Source organism: Ursus arctos, unplaced genomic scaffold (assembly GCF_023065955.2).
Source record: "Ursus arctos isolate Adak ecotype North America unplaced genomic scaffold, UrsArc2.0 scaffold_18, whole genome shotgun sequence".
NCBI lineage: Eukaryota > Metazoa > Chordata > Mammalia > Carnivora > Ursidae > Ursus > Ursus arctos.
The window spans coordinates 31,176,353-31,202,737 of NW_026622852.1; the positions used below are offsets into that span (position 1 = coordinate 31,176,353).

Genomic DNA, 26,385 nt, shown 5'->3' on the forward strand with positions numbered 1-26,385 from the left:
TTGTGAACCTTTAGAGATCCTTTGAAATCATTCCTTTTCCTTACATTAGACTTGGTTTCTTTGGCTTGCCTTCCCCATGTGCTCATATTTTCAGTTTTCATGTCTTTGTTTTTTGTCCTTTCAATACTTATGCAACTTTTCAAGTTTGTCTTTGCAGTGTTGGTTCAGTTTTCCTGCCCCTAACTGCATCCAAAATTGATTTTAATTCCTCGGTTGCACTTTGCTTCTTTTATTTTTTTCCATTGCAATCTCATTCCCGTTGTTTTTAGTTTTAGATTGTTCTCTTTATGTGGGTATCTTTTCCTCTGTCAAAGGGAATTTGTCTTCTGTCATGCAATTAAGATAGCCAATCCATTTATTTCCATCAAATACCAAATATCAAATATTTTCTGACATGGAAATAATACCTTCTTTCTTTGAATATAGAAAAATTATTATTTAATTCCTTAAATGAATTGCATTATTAGAGAGAAAGCCCAGGGTCCAGAAATGCTGCTTTGAAGATTGTATCACCTTGAAACTCATATATTCCTTCCCACTTTCCACATCAAAATGTCATGGCTTTGGATATAAAGAAATGAGAAACACATAGACACCACTCCATCTATGGCTGTTTAAGCCCCTCCTCCCCATTGTACATGGAGTCTACTTCCCTAGGATCCACAAAGCCCATTTCTTTGGCAAGCAAGACTCAGCCCATTTTTACCCCTGCTTGAGCATGTTCAGACCTCACATACATCACAGTGTTTTAATGGGATAGGTAGACTTTTTAATACTGTTACTAGCTGAAACTCTTTTCTCTTCTGAATTATCAATTTACTAATGCATTCAGGTTTTGTTTTGTTTTGTTTTTTGCCTTCCATGTTGCACTCCATTTACTGAAGATGTATGGCTCATACCCAGTTCCTACTTTCCTTAGCATTTCTGTCATTTTTTGTGGAATAGGAAAGACTTCCTTTGCTCCCTAAAGAATATCACCTCCCTCTTCTATCATTTCAGAGACTGAGAATAGGCTGACTATAAGATATTGTATAGACTTGCTCTTTTGCATCTCTTTGAAGAAAAGTGAGAAATGGAGGCAGACGAAGCTTGTAATATAGTACGATTTTATTACTCCTTTCTCGTGTGCTTTGTATGTCCAACTACCTATGACATTTCTACTTAGATAGCTCACAGGATCTTCAGACTTAAGGTGTGCACAGCTATACTTGCCTCCCCTGACCCTGAACCCAACCTAAAGTTTGCTCTCTCTTCCATGGTCCTGAATTGTTTACCACTGTTTATCATCCAGAAACCTAGCAGTCATCCTTCATACCTCTTTCTCTCTCAAACTTCTTACCAATTCTTTTGAGTATATCTCTTAAATAAATTTCAATTCATCACATTTATCCATGTTTACCGCTAGAGCCCTAGCTCATGCTAATGGTATCTCTACCCTGAGTACAGCCTTCTAAGAGATACCTCCACAAGGAATTTTGTTTGTTTGTTTGTTTTTGGGTATAAATAATAGAAAACAGCTTAAACAATTAAAGACTTTTATTGGCTTATTATATTGAAAAGGCCAGAGTTAGGGTAAGCTTCAGGCAAGACTTGATTTAGAATGTTGCCAATGTTGCCAAAATTTTGGTTTCTTTCAATTTTTCCTCTTTACTTTGTATGGTGTTATCTTCCTCCTAAAATTGGATCATCTTGTCAAATAAGGGGGCTGTTAGGAGGTTCTAGGTCCTCATGCTTCCTTGTTCATGATGGTTAGGAAGAGAAAACATTTCTCCCAGAAGCTTGTATAGAATAGTGACAAAGCTGCTTTTCCAGCAGTCCTTTTTTTTTTTTCATTTACCCAGTTTGGGTCATGTGACCTTCCTTGAAGTAGTCACTGTAGTCAGAGGGATGGATTTTGCTGATTGGAGACTCACCCTTAGAATCGAAGGGAGATAAATCCCACTTACACTACATAGCTAAGAATGTCACAGGGGACATATCTTAAAGGCACTTTGGGGACTTGTTAACTGAGAAGGAAATTACAAGGCAGCACATGTCACTTATCCACTACACCACATTTACTTTTGCCTCACTTGACTCTTCTCCACAGTGTAGGCAATGCAGTCTTTTAAAAAGAAAAATTGTGCTGTGCCACTCCTTTATTTAAAATCACTCTTTGGCCTCACTTTGCTCCTTGGATAAAGATAAAAAATAATCCTTAACACTCCTTACAAGTTCATTCTGGCTCTGCCTACCTTCCAGCCTCATCTATTGCTACTATCTGCTTTTGGTCCCTATCCACTTACCCTGGCTGGCTCTTGTTTATTCTCTTGGATTATCAGGGCTTTTTTTTTTTTCTTTCTTTTTTTGGTGTCTCAGAGCCTTCGGATAGTTGTGCCATCTACCTGGAATAATCTTAGCTGCTTTCTTCACCTGTACAACTCTGATACATTTATGCTTTTCTGTTTTAGTCCTTTTCACTATTTAACATAGGTTCTAATGAGATTGTTGACCTAAAGCTTGTTTTTTCCAACTAGACTGTAAGCACCATGAAGATAAACACAGGGTTTGTACTTTTTAAGAACCAGTGTGTCCTTGGTATCCAACATAGTTCTTAAGCCTTGCTTCATAAAGATACTTACCACTTTCATTCTAACATCAAATAAAACCCCTTATCAGGTATCAATAGCAAGCAGTTCCCCCCCGCCTCTATTTGTTCATTTGTTAGATGGCACATTACCCATCTTGTTCTTTCCTGTGAGCAAGACCTTTCACTTTAAAGAGCCTAAGTGTCTTCATATCTAACCTGAGAAAAAAATATTTATCTCTTAGGAAATTAAATTAGTTCAAGTATATGTAAGTACCTAGACCACTTGGTATACTTTGACAAATATTTGCTAACTTAAAATTGGAATCTGTATTTGGAGAACTTTCCACTAGGTGTCTGTCCTAGCGTTAGCCATGGCAAATAGCTGGATAACCCTTGAAAAGTAACTTTACCATTTATCTTTATAAATATTTGTTGAACACTCAGGATGTGTGGCATTTTCCCAGGCTATTGAGGGACAAGTGAGAAAGGGAATCTAGAAGACAGAAGAGATAATACTACAGAGTTGCTGGTCTTATTTGCACTTCATCCCAACTTGACATTAATATATACATTTTGTATTGAAATTTTTCTATTATTAAAACCTGAATCTCATTATATATCAACCTACAAGGTCTTTGTGAAGGATTTTAGTCCTTTGCTCTTGTTTTCATTTTCCAGGTTGTTCTTATGCTTGCCTGGATTTATTCTTCGGATGTGCTTTGTTAAAGGTCCTAAATCATAAGACATAATCATTTTGACATGAATTATAATTTTAAGAATGGCTTTCTTAACATTCCTAAATATTCACTAAGGTGAATCATAGGATAAGAGCAACTAATATAGTTGGCACTGTAGCATTCATTATGTCATTGCATCATTTTAACACTTATCTTTTTATTATAAAAACAATACATGTTCACTATAGAAAATTTGGAAAATATAGATAAGGAAAAAACAAGCATTTGTAATCTTATCACCCAAAGAAATAACCACTGTTGACATTTTAATATCCTCATCCTTACACACATACCCACATGTGTGTATGCATATACACGCACACAAATGTGCACATTTGCACAGACAGCATTTCATACAATTAAATGAAAGTCAAAATATTCATCCTGTTTTTAAAATGTGTTCTACTCAGCAATGAATTGTGATTTTAATATATTCTTACCAGTTCCTATAGTTTTACCATTGATTTTTTTGCATTTGTAGACTTATTATGTAAAATATTTTGACCTCTTTCTTACAAATATTTATATTGCTGGTCTTGTTTTCCCACCTAATTGCATTGACTTTCCAGAACAATGATAATTAATTGTGATAAAATATGCTTATCGTGTTCTTGACTTTAATGGAATTATATGTAACTATGTGTATAAGTGTGTATGTGCATTTATGTGTGGTGTATGTGTGTCAGCATTGAGGGTATTACAGGAAAGGGGTCTTGAGAGTCTGTGATTGGTTGGTAGGGTGGGATAAGTAACCATCAGTAAAGATTAGGAGATTGAATAAATTCAGAACGGGCAAATTGTTCTAGCTTTGGGAAGTAAGAAAGGATTAAAGGTGAGGAAAAACTAAAGGCTGACTCACTAACACTTTTTTCTAAGACAGTAGCAGTTGGAAGAAATTCATTTATATGCCATTTATTGGAGAGAAAGGGTGAGCCTGCATCTAGAAAGGGTACAAACCTTTCTGTATTGGGGTAACAACACTTGAAAGAAGCCCCAGGATCTATCAGTAGTTAAATCAAGGAAAGCCTGGTAGTACAGCAGGGCTTTTGCACCCAGCAGAAAATCCAGGAGGGAGACCTGTGAGGTCCAAACCATGTGATTGGTGCAGAGGCCAGACTAAGCATAAAGCTCTCAAGAAGAGAAAGCTGGCCTCTATCACAGCTGTGTAACCAAACACAAGGAAGAAATGACGCATGAATTTTCCTTGCTACGGGTGCCGTTGGTTCACTGAACTGTGATGTAAAGCCATGTAAAGCAGCATTCATGCTTAAGATTGAAAAAATTCCAACAACAATCAGATGTGCAATGAGAGAAAACCTAGGCCTTAGTAGACCTTTTCTAATTCCCGCATGAGCAAGTAAAGGAAAACCAGTATGGGATGCCTCAAAAAAATAGGATGGCAAAACAAAGACATGAAAAATTCAGAAGTATAAACTTTTAAAGATTTGCTTTAGGATAAGATTTGTTATAGGATTTATAAAATATTTGGTAGCATCTGCTTATGGAATTAACTGAATTTGTAGTGTTACGTCAACTTTTTGTTGAAAGGTTAAAATAATATAATGAGAAAGTCAATTGAGATGAACAAAAGAGCTTTTTTTGTTTTTGTTTTGGATTTTCTAGAGTATTTTTTATTTATTTATTTTATTATTTTTAAAATAATTTTTATTTTTTTATATTAGTCACCATACAGTACCTCCCCAGTTTTTTTTTTTTTTAAAGAATTAACTAATTTGAGAGAGAGTGGGGGGAGGGGCAGGGGAGAGGGAGAGGGAGAGGGAGAGAGAATCTCAAGCAGATTCCACTCTGAGCGCAGAGCCCGCCTGACATGGGGCTCAGTCCCAGGACTCTGAGATCATGACCTGAGCCAAAGCCAAGGATGCTTAACTAACTGAGCCACCCAGGTGCCTCAAAAGAGTTTTTTGAAAGGCATGCAGAAATAAAGATGTGGATTAGAGTTTCATTAAATCAAAAACATAACTTCAGATTTAAAATCAGAATTAGGAATGCAGAAGGCAAAAGGGATTTTAGGAAATTGTGTAAGATATGCAGAACACAATTTAAGTGCCTTCTTGGAATATAGTAGAAAAGGATATGAAAATGTAAAGATGATAGAAAAATGATGGGGATGGAAAAGAGAAAAGATAGTAAAAATACAAATAAATGCCATTTAAAGAGACCAGGAAAGATGGAAAATAAGTTACTTAAAAATTTTTTTACTCACTGGAAAAAAACACCTGAATTTGTAAGTGAAAAGGACTCACTGCATCTAAAGTGAAAATCCTGGTAAGATGAATAAATTTCATGGATAAAGGAAGAATCAATAGTGAGGGCCATGCCACTTGCAGCTTCTTTTCTCGCTATAGATCAATAATATTTGGAAGTGGCTCTGATGGGGCTCAAATAGTAATATGGTTATACAAATAGGAAATCAGCAGGTATCAGGGTTTTGCTTGGCATGACTTCTCACTAATAAGATGGGGTCACCACCCAAATGATGGGTAGTAATGTCAGGAAGGAGTCCCTCAGTCATACTCAGTTCAAGGAGAGAGAATCAAATACAGAAAAATGGCTATGGCTTCTCAACAAAGAAGTGGTTATCAAAAGACAACTGCCGAGATTTCCGACAGTCCCAGATCCTTTCCTCATGTTGCTAGATGATGAAACTTTCCTTCATTTCATGATTTAAGAGGAATTATGCACCACAAAGGAAACCATCAACAAAACAAAGAGGCAACCTACTGGGTGGAAGAAGATATTTGTAAATGATATATCTGATAAGGGGTTAATATTCAAGATATATAAAGAACTTACACACCTCAACACCCAAACCCCCAAATAATCTGATTAAAAAATGGGCAGAGGACCTGAACAGACATTTTTCCAAAGAAGATACAAAGATGGCCAACAGACACATGAAAAGGTAATTAACATCACTAGTATCAGAGAAATGGAAATCAAAACCACAATGAGACATTACCTTACACCTGCCAGAATAGTTAAAGTAAAAAAAACAAGAAATAACAAGTGTTGTTGAGGACATGGAGAAAAAGGAACCCTCGTGCACTGTTAATGGGGAATGTGAATTCATATAGCCACTGTGGAAAACAGTATGGAGTTTCCTCAAAAAATTAAAAATAGAATTACCATATGATCCAATAATTCCACTACTGAGTATTTACCTAAAGGAAAGAAAAACACTAATTCAAAAAGATAAACCCACTCCTATGTTTATTACAGCATTATTTACAATAGCCAAGATACGAGAACAGCCACAGCCACAGTGTCAATTGATAGATAAATGGATAAAGATGTGGTACACACACCACAGACACACACACACACACACACACACACACACACACACACACAGAGGAATACTATACAGCCATAAAAAGAATGAGATCTTACATTTGCAATAATGACATTGGGTGGATGTAGAGGATACTGTGCTAAGTGAAATAAGTCAGAGAAGGACAAATACTATATTATTTCCTTTATATGTGGAATCTAAAAAACAAAACAAAAAGAATCAGAGAACCTATAAAATCAGAGAACAAAGTGATGGTTATCAAAGGGGAGGGGAGTGGGAGATGGGCAAAATGGGGAAAGGGCAGTGGGAGATAAGGCCATGGAATAAATAACTCACAGGAATGAAAGGTACAGCATAGGGAATATAGTCAATGGTATTATAATAGTGTGGTATGGTGGCAGCTGGTAGCTACATGTGTGGGGAGCACAACATAACATATAGAGTTGTTGAATCACTATGTTGTACATCTGAAACTAATATAACATTGTGTGTTAGCTAAAATAAAATTTAATTAAAAAAGTAATTAAAAAATCAGTGGATCTGAAGCCAAGTGATTTTTGCCTATATAATCTTGGGGGGGGTGATTTCTTTGAATTATTTTGTTTTTATTCAAAATGAAAAAGCATAAACTAAATAATCTTAGAATTGAGAAGTGAATTATTGATAGGTTGTTAGGTGACTGAGTCATATGAAAATGCAGTTATCTTTCTACAATTAAATGACAGAGACTTGGATTTAAACTTCTAAAAAGAGTATGAGGTCATGCTCACTTTTCTTTAAAAAAAGGTTTTATTTTATTTATTTAGTTTAGAGAGAGACAGAGAGAGAGAGAACACAAGTGGGGGGAGGAGCAAAGGGTGAGGGACAAGCAGATTCCATGCTGAGCCTGGGACTCCATCCTAGGAGCCTGAGATCACGACCAAACCAAGAGTGAGATGCTAATGGAGCACCCAGGGGCCCATTTGGTTAAATGTCTGCCTTTGGCTTAGGTCAGTGATCTCAGGGTCCTGGGATCAAGCCCTGCGTCAGGCTCTCTGCTTGGCAGGGAGTGTGCTTCTCCCTGTGTGTGCTCTTTGTCTCTGTCTGTCTGTCTCTCTCTGTCAAATAAATAAATAGATAGATAGATTAAATCTTAAAAAAAAAAGGACACTTAACTGAATGAGCCACCCAGGTGACCTCTGCTAACTGACTTTTTAACGATTTGTTAAAAAGCTTATTAAATATTTAGCGAGATTCTGGTGAGTGGGGCTATGGTATCATGTGAGTGACTTCCAGACTTTTCTCCATAACATTGGAGAGTTCAGGGCCGTTCTATGACAATGATCCTTCAGAGTCAAGACTGTAAATATATGTAATATAAAGGACTTGCTCCTGAAGGACCATAGAAGGCATATAGGAAATGCATGGCTGTGCCGTAGTTTTGTGCATCACTAATATCATTGTTTACAGGTGATTTAGTGTTTAGTTTCATTATAAAATCTCATTATTAAGTATCGGCAAGTTCTAAAAGCTATTTAAGCTACTTATTCATTTGCTTAGTCTGTTTTTATACAGTATCTAGTCTCTGACTTTTCTTAATGACTGTTGACATTGCTGTAAACTGGATCACTTAATCAGTGGATAGCATAAAATGGAAAATCACTCTTCATGCTGCATTTCATTTTGCAATTATATAACTCTACGGGCTCTTTTAGGGCAAATAAGAAAGCCAAAGGGGGAAGGATTATCAAGCATATGTTACGAATATGAAAGAAGTTCTTCAATTTCCTTCAATGTATAGTGCGTTTTGAATTACTCTGGATAAGCTGAAAGGAGCTTTCTGCTTATACTCTCTCAGTAACAATATCTTTTACTATATCATCTTTGATTTTTGTGTTATTTTGAATCCTCTTTTGTTATAGAAAGACATTATAGAAAGACTGTCATTATGAATTATGTAAATTATTTACATATGCACCTACATGGGCATGCCTTTGTAAATATTGCCATCACTGCTTCATCTATCATATCTGAGTACATCTGACTCTTCTTATGCTGTAGCATTGGGAAAAAGTATGAAGTCAAAAGAGCTGTGTTTTCATCCCAAATCTACCACTTGCCAGCCATGACTGGGTACATCAACATGGCCTTCATTTTAGATCCAAGAGGGGATTTGATCACCACACAAACATATACTGAACAAAGTCAGGGAAATCCAAAAAAAAAAAAAAAAAAAGCTGTCTGTTGACAAACATGATGTCTGATCAGACTTCTACTCATTTGGTGATGAAAACAACAGCAACAACCACCTCAGCAACATCTGTCACACAACATGAAACTAATGGAAAAATTGTGGCAGAACCAGGGAAAGGAAGAAAGGAAATAGCCTGGTTCAGAGGCTGAGGCTAAAAATTATGGGCATATGTAAATTATGAGGCTAAAAGTATGTGTATGTGTATCATGTGTGTATATATACATACACATATATACAACATATATATATATCTTAGAAAACTGTTCATAAGAGTTATAGCTCATTTGAAAAAGAAAAGAATAGCATAAGGATAGACAGAGAAGTAGAAACAGGCATTAATAGAGTCATAAAAGCAGAAATGTTTCCTGAAGGGAACCTATAAAAATGAAAAAAGGGAATAAAAAATTAAAACAAAATCACATTGAGATATTTACTGGTAAAATATACTCAGATGAAGAGAAAAATCTTAATGTCTATAATGTTTTCCTACAAAGGAGTAAAAATCTGGCTGGCTCAGAATTCTTAGGAATGATAAATGCTGAAGAACAATGGGAATTGATTTCAAATATCTATGAGGTAACTTTCAAGGCTTCACAAATTTAATACCTATTCAAGTTACGTTTCCTATGTAAAAGCAAGAGAAACTCATTCTCATTTATGCAAAGTATAGAGAAACACTTAAAACTATTGGATGCTTTACTCCAGTGACCCAAGAATGAGCAAAACATGGCATAAAAGATATTTGAAACCAGTCAAACATAAGATTAAGCCAAATATTTACAGTAAAATGAGTTTTTAAATTAAATGCAAATTTCAGAACTTTTTCTTGGAAGAGAAAATACGTACTCTTACAATTTTATTAACAATAATTTGGACTGAGGATGTCACATAAGGTAGGATATGTGATTTAAAGTGTCCCATAAGTTTTTACACACACACGCGCGCGCACACACACACACACACACACACACACAAATACTGTTCGTATGTAGTCAGTTCCTGAATGGAGGGATGGTGGGTGGCCAGCATATGTGCGCCAGGTGCCTCCTGCCTTTATACCATTTGTTTACAGTTGGCATCTCTTCTGATTGGCCAAAGGGTACACTCTGCTCGGTTGTACCAGACCAGTTGTTAAATGTTTCGAATACCATCTAGGCTGAATGAATGAAGGAACAAATGAATTATTAGAGTTGATTTCTTCTCTTATCCTCATCCCTATATTCTTTTGAGTGTCTTTATCCTCACATTTAAGAATCTCCAAGCAAGTGTTTGTCTTATTTACATTAAATGAAATTCTGCCTCTCTTTCCTTCACATAAACCACTATATTCCATTTCTTTGCCACTGCCTACCAAGTCTGAGACAACCCAAATGTTTCATTTGTCTTTGAAAGAATATCAAAATTTATTTTTTCTTTACACACATTCTACATGATGGTGTATAATCATCTGAGACTGTGGCAATTATCTGTGAGTCTATTGTTAATATTGTCTTGTGGACAGGTACCTTGGACATTATTGTAATTCCTTCCGTGTTGTGCTAGCAAGGTCTCCTTAGTAGGTGGATACATACGTCACTTTATAATTTTTCTCTTTCCTTTACAGATATATTGAATATTAAGATTAGAAGGCTTTGTGGACATTGTGTTGTCATTTAAAAAGTGACTTGGATGAAAGTGGCCCAGAGATTTGGTTTAATTATGCTTAATTGACGCAAAGCTTCAGCTAGTGTCTAGATCTTCTGCTTCATTTTCAGGACCTTTTACTCAGATTACTAGTTCATTTTTGTACAAACATATGCTTCCCTGTACTATTCACATGTGCTGCATTTCTAGCCCAGAGCTTACATTTTGGTGGTTTAGATTGCAGTCCAGAAATCTAAATTTCCTTCTTTGACACCATCTGCATAGCCAGCCTTTAACCTCACATAGCCTCCTTTCTCTTTGAAATTCCCAACTGTTCCTTGGAAGAAGCAATGACAACACCACCTGTGCCCTCTCAGATTCCTAGTCCAGACTTTCTGGTCCCAAAAGATGTTTCCTGGAGAGTACTTTTTTGTCTTATTAATTAATTAATTAATTAATATTTATTGAGCAGCTATTGTGTGCCAGAAACTGTACTAGTTGGTTCCTTCCCAATTAAATAATAACTGAACTGGTAATGAACTTGAGGCATTTCTTTATTGCAATATGCAAACAAATAAGTTGCCTTTCTCCCCACTAAGGGATTTCTCTCCTGGTTTACACCTAAAATTCTAGAGATACACTTCAGATAACTTGGAATCAAATTTCCACTTCATTTTTAGAAACTTCTATTCTTTCTTTTTTAGGTAAGCCATATGTGTTCATTCAGACATGTTATAAAATTCAGGTAAGTACAAAAGAGAAAAATGTTTTATATGTGCATCTATTAAAAAGATCTGGAGGAGTGTACTCTGAATGGAACCTTTCTGTGACATGGGATTTGAGGTGGGGAGGAGAGGAGGCTGGAAAAGATATTTGGTTTGTTCACTTCTAAATGGCTTGAATTTTTATGATCATATATTGTTTTTATAATTAAAGAAAAGATCTAAATGTACAGTATGAAACAAAAAAGATCAAGGTCATCTAGACTTGGCAGGCAATCTTTTCACTTGAATGACATATGGGAAGAAAACTTAAAGGACTAAGCTCTACTTCTGTTTGTTAGGATTTTATTAGGTTCAGAATGTGGCTTGTGATGTATTGGTGATGTTTTGCCTTGAGGACACTAGCAAGAGACAATTCTAAAGGATGCTGGTACGGATTGAATTGTGTTCCTCCAAAAAGATATGTTAGAGTTCTAACTGCTAGTACCTCAGAACATAACCTTATTTGGAGGTAGGTCTTTACAGAGATAATCAAGCTAAATGAGATAATTAAGATGGGCCCTAATCCAATATGACTGGTGTTCTTATAACAAGGGAGAAATGTGGTCACAGAGATAGATACACGCCAGGAAAACACCATGTGAAGATGAAGGCAGGGCTTGGGGTGATAGCCCATGAGCCGAGTAACAAAGATTGCCAGAAAACCAGCAGAAGTTAGGAGAGAGGCCAAGAGCAGATCTTTTCCTAGTGCCTTCATGCTCCCATCAGAGGGAGCATGGCTCTGCTGATACCTTAATCTCAGACTTCTGTGAGACAATAAATTTCTGTTGTTTAAGTCACTCAGTTAATGGTACTTTGATTTGGCAACCCTAGGACACTAACACAGATGCTAAATTGTAAGGCGTATTATGAATGTTCAGTAAATTGGCCTTTAGTAGTGATATGACCTTTAAAGTTTAGCAGATTTAATTATCTGATCAGATGCTCAAAATACATTATTCTCAAAAAGGCCACCTTAGTACTTGCACATACATATTAATACATAGAAGTTCCTACGTATTGTCAGAATTTTATGGCCACAGTACTAATGAAATGAAATATAACTTCTCATGTTAATGTTTGTTTTCTCTATGATTCAAAGGATCTATTGGGCTCCCAATCAATTTACTTAAAGGTTAAATTTTCTGGGGATTCAGGTCTCCAGTTCAGGAATCTGGGTGTGAGGGGGTATCTTCTGTGTTCAAAGGCTATTAATCAAATTAATCATGATTTGGGGATTTAGAAAACAAGAAAGAGGCACACGGAAGTGGAATGGGCTGCTGTATTACTCAGGATTTAGTTTAGAAAACAGAAACGACTCGATCTTGAGCAAGAGGTGGATTTAATATAGGTTATTAGGTGTTTTTACAACCATTAGAAGAACTGGGGGTATAGAAGGTCAAGGAAGGCCATTGCTAGATTTCAGCCTCACCAGCAGCTTTCAGCTTCTGCCAAATTCAGTGTCAGCAAATTGCAGGAACTTCACAAACCCGCAGCACGAAGTTAGGAAATGCATGAGGAAATGTATAGAGGTGCTTGCAAAACCCTGCATCCGCAGGGGCCCGTGCCCACTGTAGCTAGGAAACAAGTGATTGGACTTCCCTCTCTCCTACCTTTGAGCCATGCATGATGCCTCTTCTGGCAATCTCTAACCCAGAACTCTGTTATAGGAATTTGGGGAAATCTAGTTTTCAGGCTATTATCTCCTGAGATGCAGGTGAGAGCATAAATGGGATTTGGGGGCTAAATTCCAAATAGATAATCTGTACAGAAGCCTTAAACAATATTAGATATGAGGACTCTTTTTCTATCTTGATTCCAACTTAGAACTTTCCCAAAGTGCAGTTTCCCTAGTTATCCAAAGATATTATAATTTAATATTTTATTGTAAATCCTAAATGTAAGATCTTAGTTTGCCATTAAAGCAACAAGTTTTTTCATATAAGAAAAAGGCTTATTATTTTTAAATAAAAGCAAGGGCCTTGGTGCTTTTATTAGTATGATCAGGTATTCAAGCAGTCAAATCAGTCAAGATGGTGGGCTTCTGCCAAGTTCAGAGAAATACTTAATTGAAACAACTTGCTCTGTGTGTTAGAAGTGAGCATTTATAACTCACTAGCATTCTATGCTAGCAGCTCTCCTTAGGATTAAGTCCTCAAGGCTAAACATATGTTATAGCTTCAGTTTTCTGATAATACCTGCAAAGATGTCATTGCTGTAGCAGAACAGTCAAAAAAGGGTAGGGGTCCCAGAATAGAGAAGCAAAAGGAGGAAGACAAATACAGAGAAGGCATACCTGTATTTTACCCATTTATTGCTTATTTTCTTTCTCTCCCATACATGTAAAACACAGAGTATCAGAGATATTTTGTTTCGTCTACTTCTGTATTCTCAGGCTTAGAACAGACCTGTCCATATAAAAGTTAATGTAATAAATGTTTGTTGAAAAAAATTAAGGACTGTAAGTTAGCATTTTGTGTTCTTTCTTTAAAGTTTTAATTTAAATTCCAGTTAGTTAACATACAGTGTAATATTAGATTCAGTTGTACAATATATGATTTGGTACTTCCATACATCAGCAGATGCTCATCACAACAGGTGCACTCCTTAATACCCATCACCTATTTAACCCATCCCCCACCCATTAGTGAGTTAGCATTTTAAAAACACTTAGGTGATTGTGATTTAGGTGGTCCTAGGAATCCCAAATACTGGTTAAATTATAGAATACTTTCAAAGAAGTTAAATTATATAATTTTTAAGGACAAATGGTTAATAGATCAAAGGAATGATTTCTGATCTCGTTTGCTTCAGAGGTGGGTTATGATTTCTTAAAACATAAAAAGTGTTAACCATGAAAGAAAAGACCAATAAATTCAGTTACATTAAGAGGAAGAACTTTTATTCAACCAAAGGCACCATAAAGAGGATGAAAACACAAGTCACAAATCAGGAGATGTAGTTTGCAACATATATAACTGCCACAGGACTCGTACCTGCAAATCAATACAATTTTATTTATCAATAAATAATACCTACAAATCAATAAGAAAAGGACAGACAAGCTGATATAAAATTAACAATTGGCTTAGATAGACATTTACAAAAGAAATCCAAATGGCCTGGAAACATACAATAATGTGCTCAATTTTATTGATGATCAAGGTAATGTAAATTAAAACCACAAAGATATGACGTTACATATTCACTAAATTGGCAAAATTTAAAAGACAGATCTGCCAATATCAACTGTTGGAGTGGATGTGGATCAATGGAAAATTATATCTTGCTGAGGGAGGTATAAATTGGTACAGCCGTTTTCGAAATGATCTTTAGTATTATATTGTAAATGTTAATGTACTCCAGCACTTACCTAGGTATATTTTAGAGAAACTCACGCATATAAATACCACACACATGCAAGGATGGTCATAGCAGTGTCAGCACTGTTATTTGTAATAGAAAATTATTGGAAACAGCCAAATGTTCATCACTATGAGAATAGATTTATAAAAGTAATATTATATGGTAGTGGCAATGAACAAATCATAGCTATACAGCTATAGCATGGATGAATCTTAAAAACATAATATTGAATGAAAAAGAGCAGGTCACAAAAGAATCCATACAACTTAATTAAAAAAATGTTTATAAACCAGCAAAACTTAATTTATTGTTTAAGAATACATACATATGTAGTAAGACTGTAAGAAAAGGATAGGAATGATAAATACAAATTTCAGGATAGTGGTTAGTTCTGGTGGGGGTGTGGGAAGAGGCAGATGAGGGGATAAGAATGGTGTGTGCAGGTTAATTTAGGGATATCAGGAGTGTTCTAGTTCTGAGGCTAAGTTATGAAGTCATGGGGTATTTATTGTTATTCACAACTTATTGAATAGTGACTTTATTATATACGAAAGTCTTTCATATTAGATAATTTAAAAATCCCACCATAAGAATGATTTCTAGGGAAATTTGTAGTATGTAGTTACCAGATTGTAAATCCTTTGAGGGTAGATGTTTGGCATAAACAAAATAACAATGATTTGATGAATGAAGAACTTTATAATGTGTGCATACTGAGTATTCTAGAACTCTTACAAAATGTAGTTAGAAGAGATTGAAGATTGATGTCATATAGCCCACTTCTTACTTTGTCTTCATTTGCTTAGATAGCGCTTTTTCACCGGATAGCGCTTTTCTAAACCTACTTCATGAGAAATATCAAGTTAATGGGATCTGAATGAATATGCTTTTACTGATCTATATAAAATTGATAACTGTTTTGTGTAGAAACTCATCATTTGGTCTATGTATATGTAATTCATGTTTTGGAAAGGGCTGATAAAAACAATCAGAAGATTTAACTTATGTGAAAATATTCTTTCTGTGCTCCACTCACCTATTCTAAATAAGAAGTCACAATTTTACCTGGGTATACTACACATGAGAAATAGAGACTTTGAAAGGGGGGGGGAAGGAGAAAGCTTAGAAAGAAGAATAGTTTTCTGAAGTGTAATCTTTCTCACCTTTGATCCAAAGAGATTCTTTTGCACTCCAAACAATAGGACTGAGATGAATAGCATTTATCTGCATGCTTAAGGACCTGAATACTGCCCAACAGACTTAGAAGATACTGACAATGATTCATTCATATCATGCTGTCTGTGATTGTGAGGTCAGAAATATTTAATAGTTAACTTGTCAACACTACTGGTCCTGAGACTGACTGGTTGGTGGATTTGACAATGAAAAACCAGATGAATCTAGGACCAGTGAAGTCTCAGGTTTTATGGCTAGTGGGCCAAGATGGGCACCCTTGGAAGACCTGGAGTATGGTTAGTGAGATCTGCAGTTGCAGAGAAAGTAGGTAACAAATTGGAAAGAGGAGCCTTTTGGGGAGGTAGAGAGAGAGCACGGTGCCGTGAAATGGCACAGGAAGACCGAACTCAGGGTGGGATAGCACAGCATGCAAATGTGCAGAGGCCAGTAAAGCCCACAGCCAGGGCCACTGGCTGTATCAGGATAGCAAACTTGTAGGATACAAAATGTCTTATAAAGTGTTATGATTATCTCAACCTTGGGGCGGAGTATAAGGGGAGGGAGTCATAAAGAGTTAAAAATGCTTAGTATTGGAATGAAAGTAAGAAGATAAAATATTCTGCTGCCAGTGAATGTATCCTTTTGTTTTTATGTTTGGGGTTTTTCCTTCACTAAGCAATAGAAAACAATTGATCTAACACAAAGAAAACCATTGCTTCATGTGGCTCTGTCTTAGGAAGGAATATGATATTTAGAGAAGGGACGCTATTCATGCTGTTTGGGTTGATGCTGAGACTTGACCCCTCCACCTCGGACAAACTCCTGATGTTGGGAACCTAATGGCAGTCAGGCCTGGTTCAGGAAGGGTCATCAACATTCCATGCACCACAGCTACATCTATTCCCGGGGGGTGCTTGGACCTAGAGAGTGTACCGCTGACGGATTAGTGGCAATGGGTCCTTGAAGGCATTATTACTTTTTTTTTTGATTAGTGTCTTCCAATGTATAGGACTTTTCTTCAAGATCTTGGATGTTTTAGGTTTTCAGTTGACTCGTGTGTCAGTTTAAGAGGCTCGGTAGAAAATGCTCCCTATTCTCTCCAGATATCTCAGTAACTAGCAGAATCAAACACCATGAAGGAACAGTCTCAAGGCATCTGAGGCAGTCACTGATGTCCCCAAATTCATTTGGGAGCAGAAGACAAAGATATATAACTAGATCCATAAGAAAATTTAAGACCCTACGTATAAGGTATTAATCAAATCTTATTCGAACTGTGTCTTAAAACAGGTAGTGATTGAAGATTGACTCCAGATGCGGTTTAAGATTTTATCCTAAGTCTGAGATTTGTAATTGCTAGAATGTCCATTGTCATGTCAGGAAATTTCAATATTCCAGTCTCAGGGAAAATGACTGTCTTTCTTCGGGGTTAATCTTTTCTCCTTGAAGACTGCAATTATGAGCACAGTTCCCAATCCTTAGGCTACAATGATGGTTTTATAATCTCATCCCACTTGGTCACAGTGCCTCTGAAGTGGACCCAACAAAGCACTGAATAGACTTAAATAAAGTTCTGCTGACTGCGCAGTAAAGAAATGATTAATAGCAAAACAGCCAGATCCGCCCGAAGTGATTGCACCATAGCTCATCTTCTCAGTTTCTCACATTTTTTTATTAAAACGGTTGATTGATTTTTCTGCTTTCACAGCTTCTTCAGTGTAAGGTGATGCATTTCTTCTCCGGCATTAGCAGTAGTTTGCTGTTGTGAAGTTGAGCTTCTGTTACTCTCCGTATGTGCGTGCACATGTGGATTTGTGTGTGCCTGTCTGTGTGCACACTCCTGCATGTGCTGTAGGGCCTGAGTTCTGGACCTAGTGCTAGGAAGTCCAGGCGTATTTTGCTTCCTGCACTCACAATCCAGGTGATTTGATTAAAGTCACAGTATCTGTGAACTTTTATATTTTGCAGCAGCAGCATTTTGTTTGTGTTCCTCACAAGTGTGTGAGAGTGTTTTGTCAGTGCTGCTGAGTGAGCCTGCGAGGCACGGTGGTGGAATGGTGAGGTTCCCTGGTGCTGAACCCAAACAGATCCTGTTTTGAATCCTGATCTTGCCATTTACTCTCTGTGTAACTGTTTAGAAATTACTTTGCTTCTCGGAGAGTGTTTCCTCATTTGTTTGAAGATGGCTGTTGTGAGCTTCAAAGGAGAACATGTCTGTACCGGAAAACCAAATCTTCCAAAGTAATGATAACTTGTTTTCTAATAGTTATAAATCTTGATGCTCTTTCAGCATAAGATAATACCTGGTAATGCATCTGACATTAATCTTTAAATCACTACCTTTCTGGTTCAAGAGAGAATTCAGAACAGATCAATTCAGCATCTTTATGATAGGGTTTAAAGTCTGTGCATGTGGTTCTGGTCCTTTCTTTACACTTTTTCTGCCTTCTTCTCCCCAAATCCTTGGGGTCCACAGTGGGCCTCAGTAACTGACATTGGAGAATTTCAGATGGACCCTGCATTTGTTGAGTGAATAAACTCATTGCTGTTGCCACCATATTATTAGTCCGCAGGAAAGCCTTGATGATCCATCTAATCTCCAAGACATGTTCTAAATGTTCACTTATTCAGTCTTTGTTTCATACCAACTGCAGAAATTTTTATTGAAAAGTATCTCTGCTGTTGTAACCAGCCTCTGTTTTATGGGACTCCCTTTCTTGAAAAAAAGCTTGCATCACTGCTTTGTGGAATTATTTATGTTCTCTCCAATTTGCCACAAAAATAAGAAAAATGTGCATCATAGTAGTCTATTATTTTTTTCTAAAATGTACCAGGTTTTTTTTTTTTTTTGCACTTTGGACAAAAAGGCATTGCTAAGCTGCTTTTTCCTTATAATCATGGAAAGCAGTAAAAACATGACAGAGAGTAAGTGTGATTTGTATTTTCAACAGTGGCTGTTACTCAGAGTTAAGGACATTTCATCATTAACACTGCGTTTGTAATATGCTGCTTGATGGTTGGTGTTCAGTTAACCAAAGAAAATACCAGGTGTGAATAAAGTCAGTAAAAAGAAGTTCACTATGAGGAAGCTAATTATCTAATAAAAACGTGTCTCAAGTCTAGTAGGATTTCTCAGAGACCTCAGTGCAAGGACCATTTTGGAGTTTATACCAAGAAGAGAGACCACATTATGAGAGACAAAATAAGCAAACACTTTATCTGGTCAGACTTTTATGTTTAGGTTATTTATATTCCGCCAGATTCTTAAAATGATTTCAGGTATCTTACAAAGATTCATATATGGTAGCAAGATAAAATAAATTGCAAATAGGAATGAAAAATGAAGTAAAATGAAGCAAAGGAAAAATAAAGATAGGAAAGTACAGTGGAGCCTGGAATTAGTGCAAAAAGACAAGCTGTGAAATCCTATGCACTTGTCAGGGAAGGGCCACAGTGGGCTCAAAGCTTCCTGTTGGCCAGTGTTAAATGGAAACATGATCCACTGCACAATTGAGAATATTAGTAATATAGTCAGACATTTCCCCCGTGGATATTTATAGAAGATCATTTTGAAATCTGGTTTAGACATCCTCAACAACAAAATAAGCGAGTGTAATTTAAAAAATTGTTATAGAATACACATAACATAAAATTTACCATTTTAACCATTTGGAAGTGTACAGTTCAGTGGCGTTAAATACATGCATGCTGTTGTGTGACCATTGCCACTATCTAGTTCCAGAATGTTTCATAAAATGAAAACCTCATCTCCACTGAGTAGTCACCTCACCGGCAACCGCCAGTCTCCTTTCTGTCTTAATATTCTTAAAGTCAACATGATAAACACTTTCATAACCCTATGTATTATAGTGCCATAGACGGAAGTAGGTGGCAGCATATCATTTTCATATAATGTTCAAGTCTTCTGTAATTTTGACTGTCTAGAAAAGTGGAGTGGCATAAAAGATGGATAGCTTCCCTCACCTCTGAAACCATCGGGAAGAACACCTGGGAGAATTGTTCTAGCTAAGTGATTGGGTTGGAAGAATTTCTACAGAGAGACATTCACTAGGGTACTGTGGACGCTACTTTGGAGAATAAGAAAAGCTTGGATCAGTTTGTTGAAGAGTGATTTGTAGCCAAGAATTACTGACCATCTTAGCATTTTTCACAGCCCTAAGGGTCAACTAAACTCCTGTTGGTGAGGCTAATCCAGCAAGAGGGAGAGAAGGAAGCCACACCAGTTGCCCTGAAGGAAAAAGAAGCAGAAGTCAGGATTTCGAAGGTGGGAGGTGAAACAAGTATAATTCAGCCCACTGAAGGTGAATTTCAGATAAGCAAGGTTTTGCGATAGGTATGTGGAATAGATGGGCTCAGGAACCTTAAAATTAGTGTGGGACTCAATTCATACATTTGGCTTCTAATGTGCTATGAGAAAAACCTGGTGGATTTTGCATTGCTCCAATATTTAATTTGAGTTTTGAATGATGAGTAAGAGTGTTTAAGTGTGAAGAAGCAACATGAGTCAAGATAGTATTACACTTTGAGTTACACTCAGAATCATCTTTGATTCTCTCTCCTTGTTTTTCAGCCACCCATCCAGTCATTTTTTAAAAAAGATTTTTTTATCTGAGAGAGAGGAAAAGGCGGGGGGGTAAGGGAGGGGCAGAAGGAGAGGGAGAAGCTGAGTGCAGAACCTAATGTGAGGCTTGATCCCAGGACCCTGAGATCATGACCCAAGCTGCTCAACTGACTGAGGACCCAGGCGCCCTCCATCCAGTCATTTTGATGAATTTTGCTTGCTCGATATCTTCAGTGTTTTCCTTACCCATGACTTCTCTTCCATTCTTAGGGTCATGGCCCTAATCCAAGCCCTTTAGCATCTTGTGTCTGGATGACGACAGTAGCTTTCCAACTGGTTTTCCACCTTTCAAGCTCTTGACCATTTAATTCTTTCTTTAAACTGTTGCCAGAATAAATGTCCTAAAAGACTTTTTAGGTCACTCCACTCACATCACTCTTCTCTTCATTAATCTTCAGTATAAGAAATAAGCATATGATAATGGTGCCATCAAAATTAGCAGGAAAAAAAAGATTATTCAGAAAGTTATACTCAGGCATGAGTTATTTCCTTAGGGAGCACTTAAATCTCCATCATATATCATAATAAACTGTGGAACAATTGAAGTGCTTGAAAAAGATATAGATGATTATCTTTCTAATTGAAGGTTAGGTAAAGGACTTTGTAATGGAAAAAACAACAAAGAAAAAACTGATGGATTTGACAACACAAAAATTTGAATTCTCTAGGTCAAAAATATCATGAATAAAAAGGTATGCACAAAGCTGGTCAAAATGCACAATGAAGAAGTGCCTGGCTGGCTCAGTTGGTTAAGCATGTACCTTTGGCTCAGGTCATGATCTGAGGGTCCTGGGACCGAGCCCCATGTCAGGCTCTCTGTTCAGTGGGGAGTCTGCTTCTCTCTCTCCTTCTGTGCTCTCTCTCTCTCTCTAAGTAAATGAAATATTAAAAAAGGCATAATGAATATGAGAGTTCCCTGCCTGTGTCTTTTCATTCTCTAGTCTTAGCCACACTTACCTTTGGCAGTTACTAGAAACAGTGAGACTCTTCCTTTGCATGTGCTGTTCCATCTGTGTCTGGAATGTTCTTCCAACACACCCTTCTGTGACTGGTGTTTCCTAGTTCTTTAGGTCTCAGGTCAAATACTCTCTTCTTAGAAAGGTCTTCCCTGTTAACCTACTTTAAAGTAGCCAGCCCTCAGTGTCTCACCCTTTATGACCTTTACTCTGTCACCTTACTTGTTTTGTGTTCTTCGTAGCTGTCATCACTAATGGAAATCATTTTATTTGTTACTGTTCTCATGCATTGCTAGATTGTAAGCTGCATGAATGTATGGACCTCATCTGTCTTGGTCAGCAGTATCTAGACTTCTTTTTGAAACATAATAGGTGTTCAGTAAGTGTTGAACGAATGAGTGAATGGATAAATAAATAAATATATATATATATATGTGTGTGTGTGTGTGTGTGTGTGTGTGTAGATAAAAACCTTGGAAGGATACATAACAAGCAATAATGGGGTTATTTCTAGTTGGAACTTTGTAGATGGTTAAATTTTCTTTTTTTAAAAATCTTTTCCAAATGTTCTAAAATGAGTATCTATTACTTTGATTGTCAGAATTATAACTAAATAGTATTTAATAGAAGCCATGTTTTATTAAACTAGAGCATCTATAATGTTAGATCATTAATCTCAATTAGCTTTGACAAAAGATGATAAACTATGCAGACTATAAAGAACAAATTTCCTAGAAACAAGAGTGTCAGCTTGCATCCTCTCAAAATATTCACACATTTAACACATCCAGTTAGCTTAACTGAATAATGAAGAAATCAGGCCAAAAAGCACCATCCAAATTGGATCTTCTTTTAAGATTCTAAAATAAAACTCTTCAAATAAGGAGAAAAATAATTTTAAAAAATCAAGTACCACTGCCTAGTTTCAAGAAATGGTTGCCAGAAGTTTAGTCTCCCTGAATCTACCAGACATTAAAAAGGGCAGTTGAGGAAAAGGACTGGCTATAAAACAGTTTGAAAAATATCACAGTAAAACTATCTGCATTGCCATCTGCAATAGAGGCATTATGACTCTGGAAAGGTCTGTTATAGTCTTGCCCATTCTGAGCCATTCTCTGTCATTTATTAGCCATGTTTAAACTGATCAGTTCAACATGGGGGAAAATAGTGTCTGTTTTTTTTTCTCCCAAATGCATGTTTGTTTTTGGACATACTAAGATTTGGTCACGTCAAAGTCATGATACTTTAAATGACCTCGTATGGTCAAATTGTTAAGAGCAAAAGTGAAACAAGATACAGTAGGTCTGTGTTTCATTTATTTACTCACTTGTGAAATCTTTATTCAGCACCTAATATGGATCAGGCACTGTTGGGTACTGGAGACTCACTGGTAAAAAAGACATATGATACTTGTCCACAAGGAGCTCAGTTTCTAGTGGAGGGAACACAATAAACAAATAAAATAGGTACCAATTGTAGTCAGTGCTGGAGAAGAAATATTTTGCATAAGTAGTAAAAGGACAAGGAGCAATAGGCAGAGTGGTAAGGGAAGACTTCTTCAAGGACATGATACTTAGACTGGAGCCTAAAGGAATGAAAAGAAGCAAGGTAGGAGAAGAGCCAGGATTAAATGTGGCCATTTCCAGGTCAGAGATGTCTAGGAAATGTCAAATGCTGTGTGATCAAGCAAAATGAGCAGTGGAAATGTGAGATGAAGTGAGAAAGATACCCAGAGACCAGATCACATTGTAGTATTTAATTTTAAATGGCGCAGGAAACATCTGAAGTATTTTAATCAGGGGATGACAGGATTTAAAATATCAAAGCCAATAATGTATTTTTAATGGGAAAATAGCAGAATCCAATTTTAAATGATCATTCTTGCTATTTTGAAATGGAATCTTAAGGGGAATGGAGGTAAAAGCAGGAATACTAGTCAGGAAGCAATTGTAGTCATCCAGATGAAAGACTAAGGTTGGACCATGGTGTAGCAGTAGAGATGGAGAGAAGTAGATATACATAGGATATATTTTGGAAGCATAGTCCACAAGGAATGCTGTGGCACTGGATACAGGAATTTAGAAAAAAATTATGTTGAGTCCTAAGCTCTTGGCTTGACCATCTGGGGACAAAGTATAAGATGGGGAGATTGGCAGAGGAACAGAGATTTTTGTGAGTGTGGTGGGGAATTAAGTGTTCTAATTTTGGTACTTCAAAATTGAGATGGATTTAAAAATACTCAAGTAAAGATACCAATTAAGCAGTTGGATATACGAGGCTTAATCTTGGAAGAGAGTTTTGGGATGGAGATGTGAAATGAGGAGACTGCAGAATTAGTGTGTTTAAAGTTGTGGGAATAGATGAGATGAAGGAGGAGAATGTGGATGAGAGAAAGGCCTGGGGATCAGCTCTCACATTTAGATTGAGGAAGAAGTAAGAGGAACCCACAAAGGAAGCTGAGTGGGAGAGTGTGCTGTTAGCTGAGAGGAGAGTACTGTGTTTCAATAAGGAGAACATGGCTCAGCTAAGAGTGAGAGTGAGATGAGGACAAAATATATTCATTAGGCTTGGTAACAAGTAACATCATTGCTGATCTTTTTTTTTTTTAAGATTTATTTTAGAGAGAGAGAGGGTGTGTGTGAGCTGGGGGAGGGGCAGAGGGAGAGATTCTCAAGCAGACTTCCCACTGAGCACGGAGCCTACAGGGGCTGATCTCAGGACCCTGAAACATGACCTGAGCCAAAATCAAGAGTCGGATGCTCAACCAGCTGAGCCACCCAGGAGCCCCTCATTGCTGGTCTTTTTTAAGATGGAGTTTGTTAGCATAGTGGATATGAAACCCTATGGAACTATTTAAATCAATTCTTTGTTCAAATGGTCAAACAAAAATTTGAAATTTTCTATAATATTTTGTCACAAGTACTATTAGCCCTCTGGCCAGGTTCTCTTGGATTCCTTATCTTTTCAAGCACACTGGCTCCAGGTGTGCTCTCACTCCCAACAGTCCCATTCTTTATATGATGACAACACCTCTGCCATATTTGTCTTCCTACCCATGTCTACTGGTTCCACCTCATTTTAAACCCTCACTTCTTAACCAGACTTTCATAGTAGCCTTCTGAGTATCTTTCATTCAGCCATTCTTCCTTGCAGTCTCACTTATACCAGAAGGAGGAGGGGGCTGAATAATTCTTCCTGAGGCATAGCTCTGAGTATGTCCCTTCCCAGGTCAAAGACCTTCACAAACCACACTAACAGCAGAGTGACGTCACTTCCCACAGCAGTCTAAGTCCTGGTACAGCTTATGTATTGGGTGACATTTTGGCCTACATGCCCTCTAAGTTTCCTTTTATGTAGTTTCCATCTCTGCTGTAACAAATTACCATAATTATCGTGACTTAAAATAATACAAATTTATTTTCTTATAGTTCTGGAGATCAGAAACTTGAAATGGGTCTCACTGGACTAAAAATCAAGGTGTGAACAGGGTTGTGTTCTTCTGGAGACTCCAAAGGATAATTCATTTTCTTGACTTTTCCAGCTTTTTTTTAAAAAATGATTTATTTATTTATTTATTTATTTATTTATTTATTTATTTATTTAGTTTGGGGAGAGAGAGAGAGAGAGGTAGGGAAAATGAGAGAGAGAGAAATGAGGGGCAGATATAGAGGGAGAGAATCCCAAGCACTGAGCATGGAGTCCGATGCAGGGCTTGATCTCATGACCCTGAGATAATGACCTGAGCCAAAATCAAGAGCTGGATGCTCAATGGCCCAGAGCCACCTGGGCACCCCAACTTTCCCAGCTTTTTAGGGACCACCTGTATTCCTTGGACTATGGCCCCCTTCCTTTATCTTCAAAGCTCAAAATGTCAGACTGAGTCCTTCTTCTGCTACCATGTCTCTGGTTTTCCCTTTTCTGCCTTCCCTAGACTGACCCATATGACAACATCAAGTAATTTCCTTTGCCTATATCTCCTAGTTAGGACAGTGGGAGGTACCAACAGGAGATGGGAAGGCATGACGACTGTGAGCTGTGGGTTTTTATTTTTCTGGCTTCCTTCCTGTGTGTGTCTGTTGGTTGGGTATTGCTCCTCTTCCAAATACCACAGCTCTCATGGTCTCCAAACAGCTTTTCTCTCAGGATTCTGGTAGCCCCTCCCTTCTCATGCCCTTTCAAGCACCCTAGGATGGTAATGGTTCCTGGTTGTGACTGAGTGTGAACAACTCATCCTGGGTTTGTGTAGGACTTGTGGGTTTTAACACTGAAGGTCCTGAATCCCAGGAAACCCGAAGTCCTGGCCAAACGGGGCAGTTTGTAACCCCACTGTTACTAGATTCTTAATTCTGCCCAATCCTTTGAAAATAACTTTTTTTCATTATATTCCAATTTCCTAGTTTGAGTGTGTCATGAGATTCCTGTTGGGACTCTGACAAAGCTATGTTTGTCATATAAAGTATTTGGACTTTATTCTTATCATCTACACTTTAGAAAGACTTGGCTGTAATATGGAGAAACAACTGAACGTGGGGAATTGTCAGTATAGTCAGTAAACTGTGGTCATGCTTAAACTAAGGCAATGGAAATGCAGATGGAGAGAAAGGGAGAGAACAGAGAAATATAAATAAGGCTGGTTTAACAGGATATAGGGATTAATTGGATGTGGGTGAACAGAGATAGGGAGGAGGCAAGGATGACATACAGGCTGTTGCTGGGGCACTTGGGTGGACTATGGTGCCACTCACTGAGACAAGAAATTCTGGGGAATATTTTATCATGAATGGGTGTTGTACTTTGTCAAATGCTTTTTTCTGCATCTATTGAAATGATCACATGGTTTTTATTCTTCTCTTATTGTTGTGATGTGTCACGTGTTTGATTTACGAATATTGAACCATCCTTGCATCCCAGGAATAAATCCTACTTGATTGTGGTGAATGACCTTTTTAATGTGTTGTTGGATTTGGTTTGCTAATATTTTGTTGAGGGTTTTGGCATCTATGTTCATC

At 37.2% G+C, this 26,385-nt stretch overlaps 1 protein-coding gene across 2 annotated transcripts in view; it reads left to right on the top strand.

The window, feature by feature from the left end:
* Positions 1-26,385, top strand: part of PLPPR1 (phospholipid phosphatase related 1) — a 582,239-nt gene that overhangs the window by 160,343 nt on the left and 395,511 nt on the right. Inside the window, exon 5 of one of the 2 annotated variants that reach the window (XM_044386778.3) lies at positions 11,180-11,220. The exons of the other annotated variant lie outside the window; for it this stretch is intronic. The gene's annotated coding sequence lies outside the window, so the exon portion shown is untranslated. The remainder of the gene's footprint in view (positions 1-11,179; positions 11,221-26,385) is intronic. 2 annotated transcript variants of the gene reach the window in all.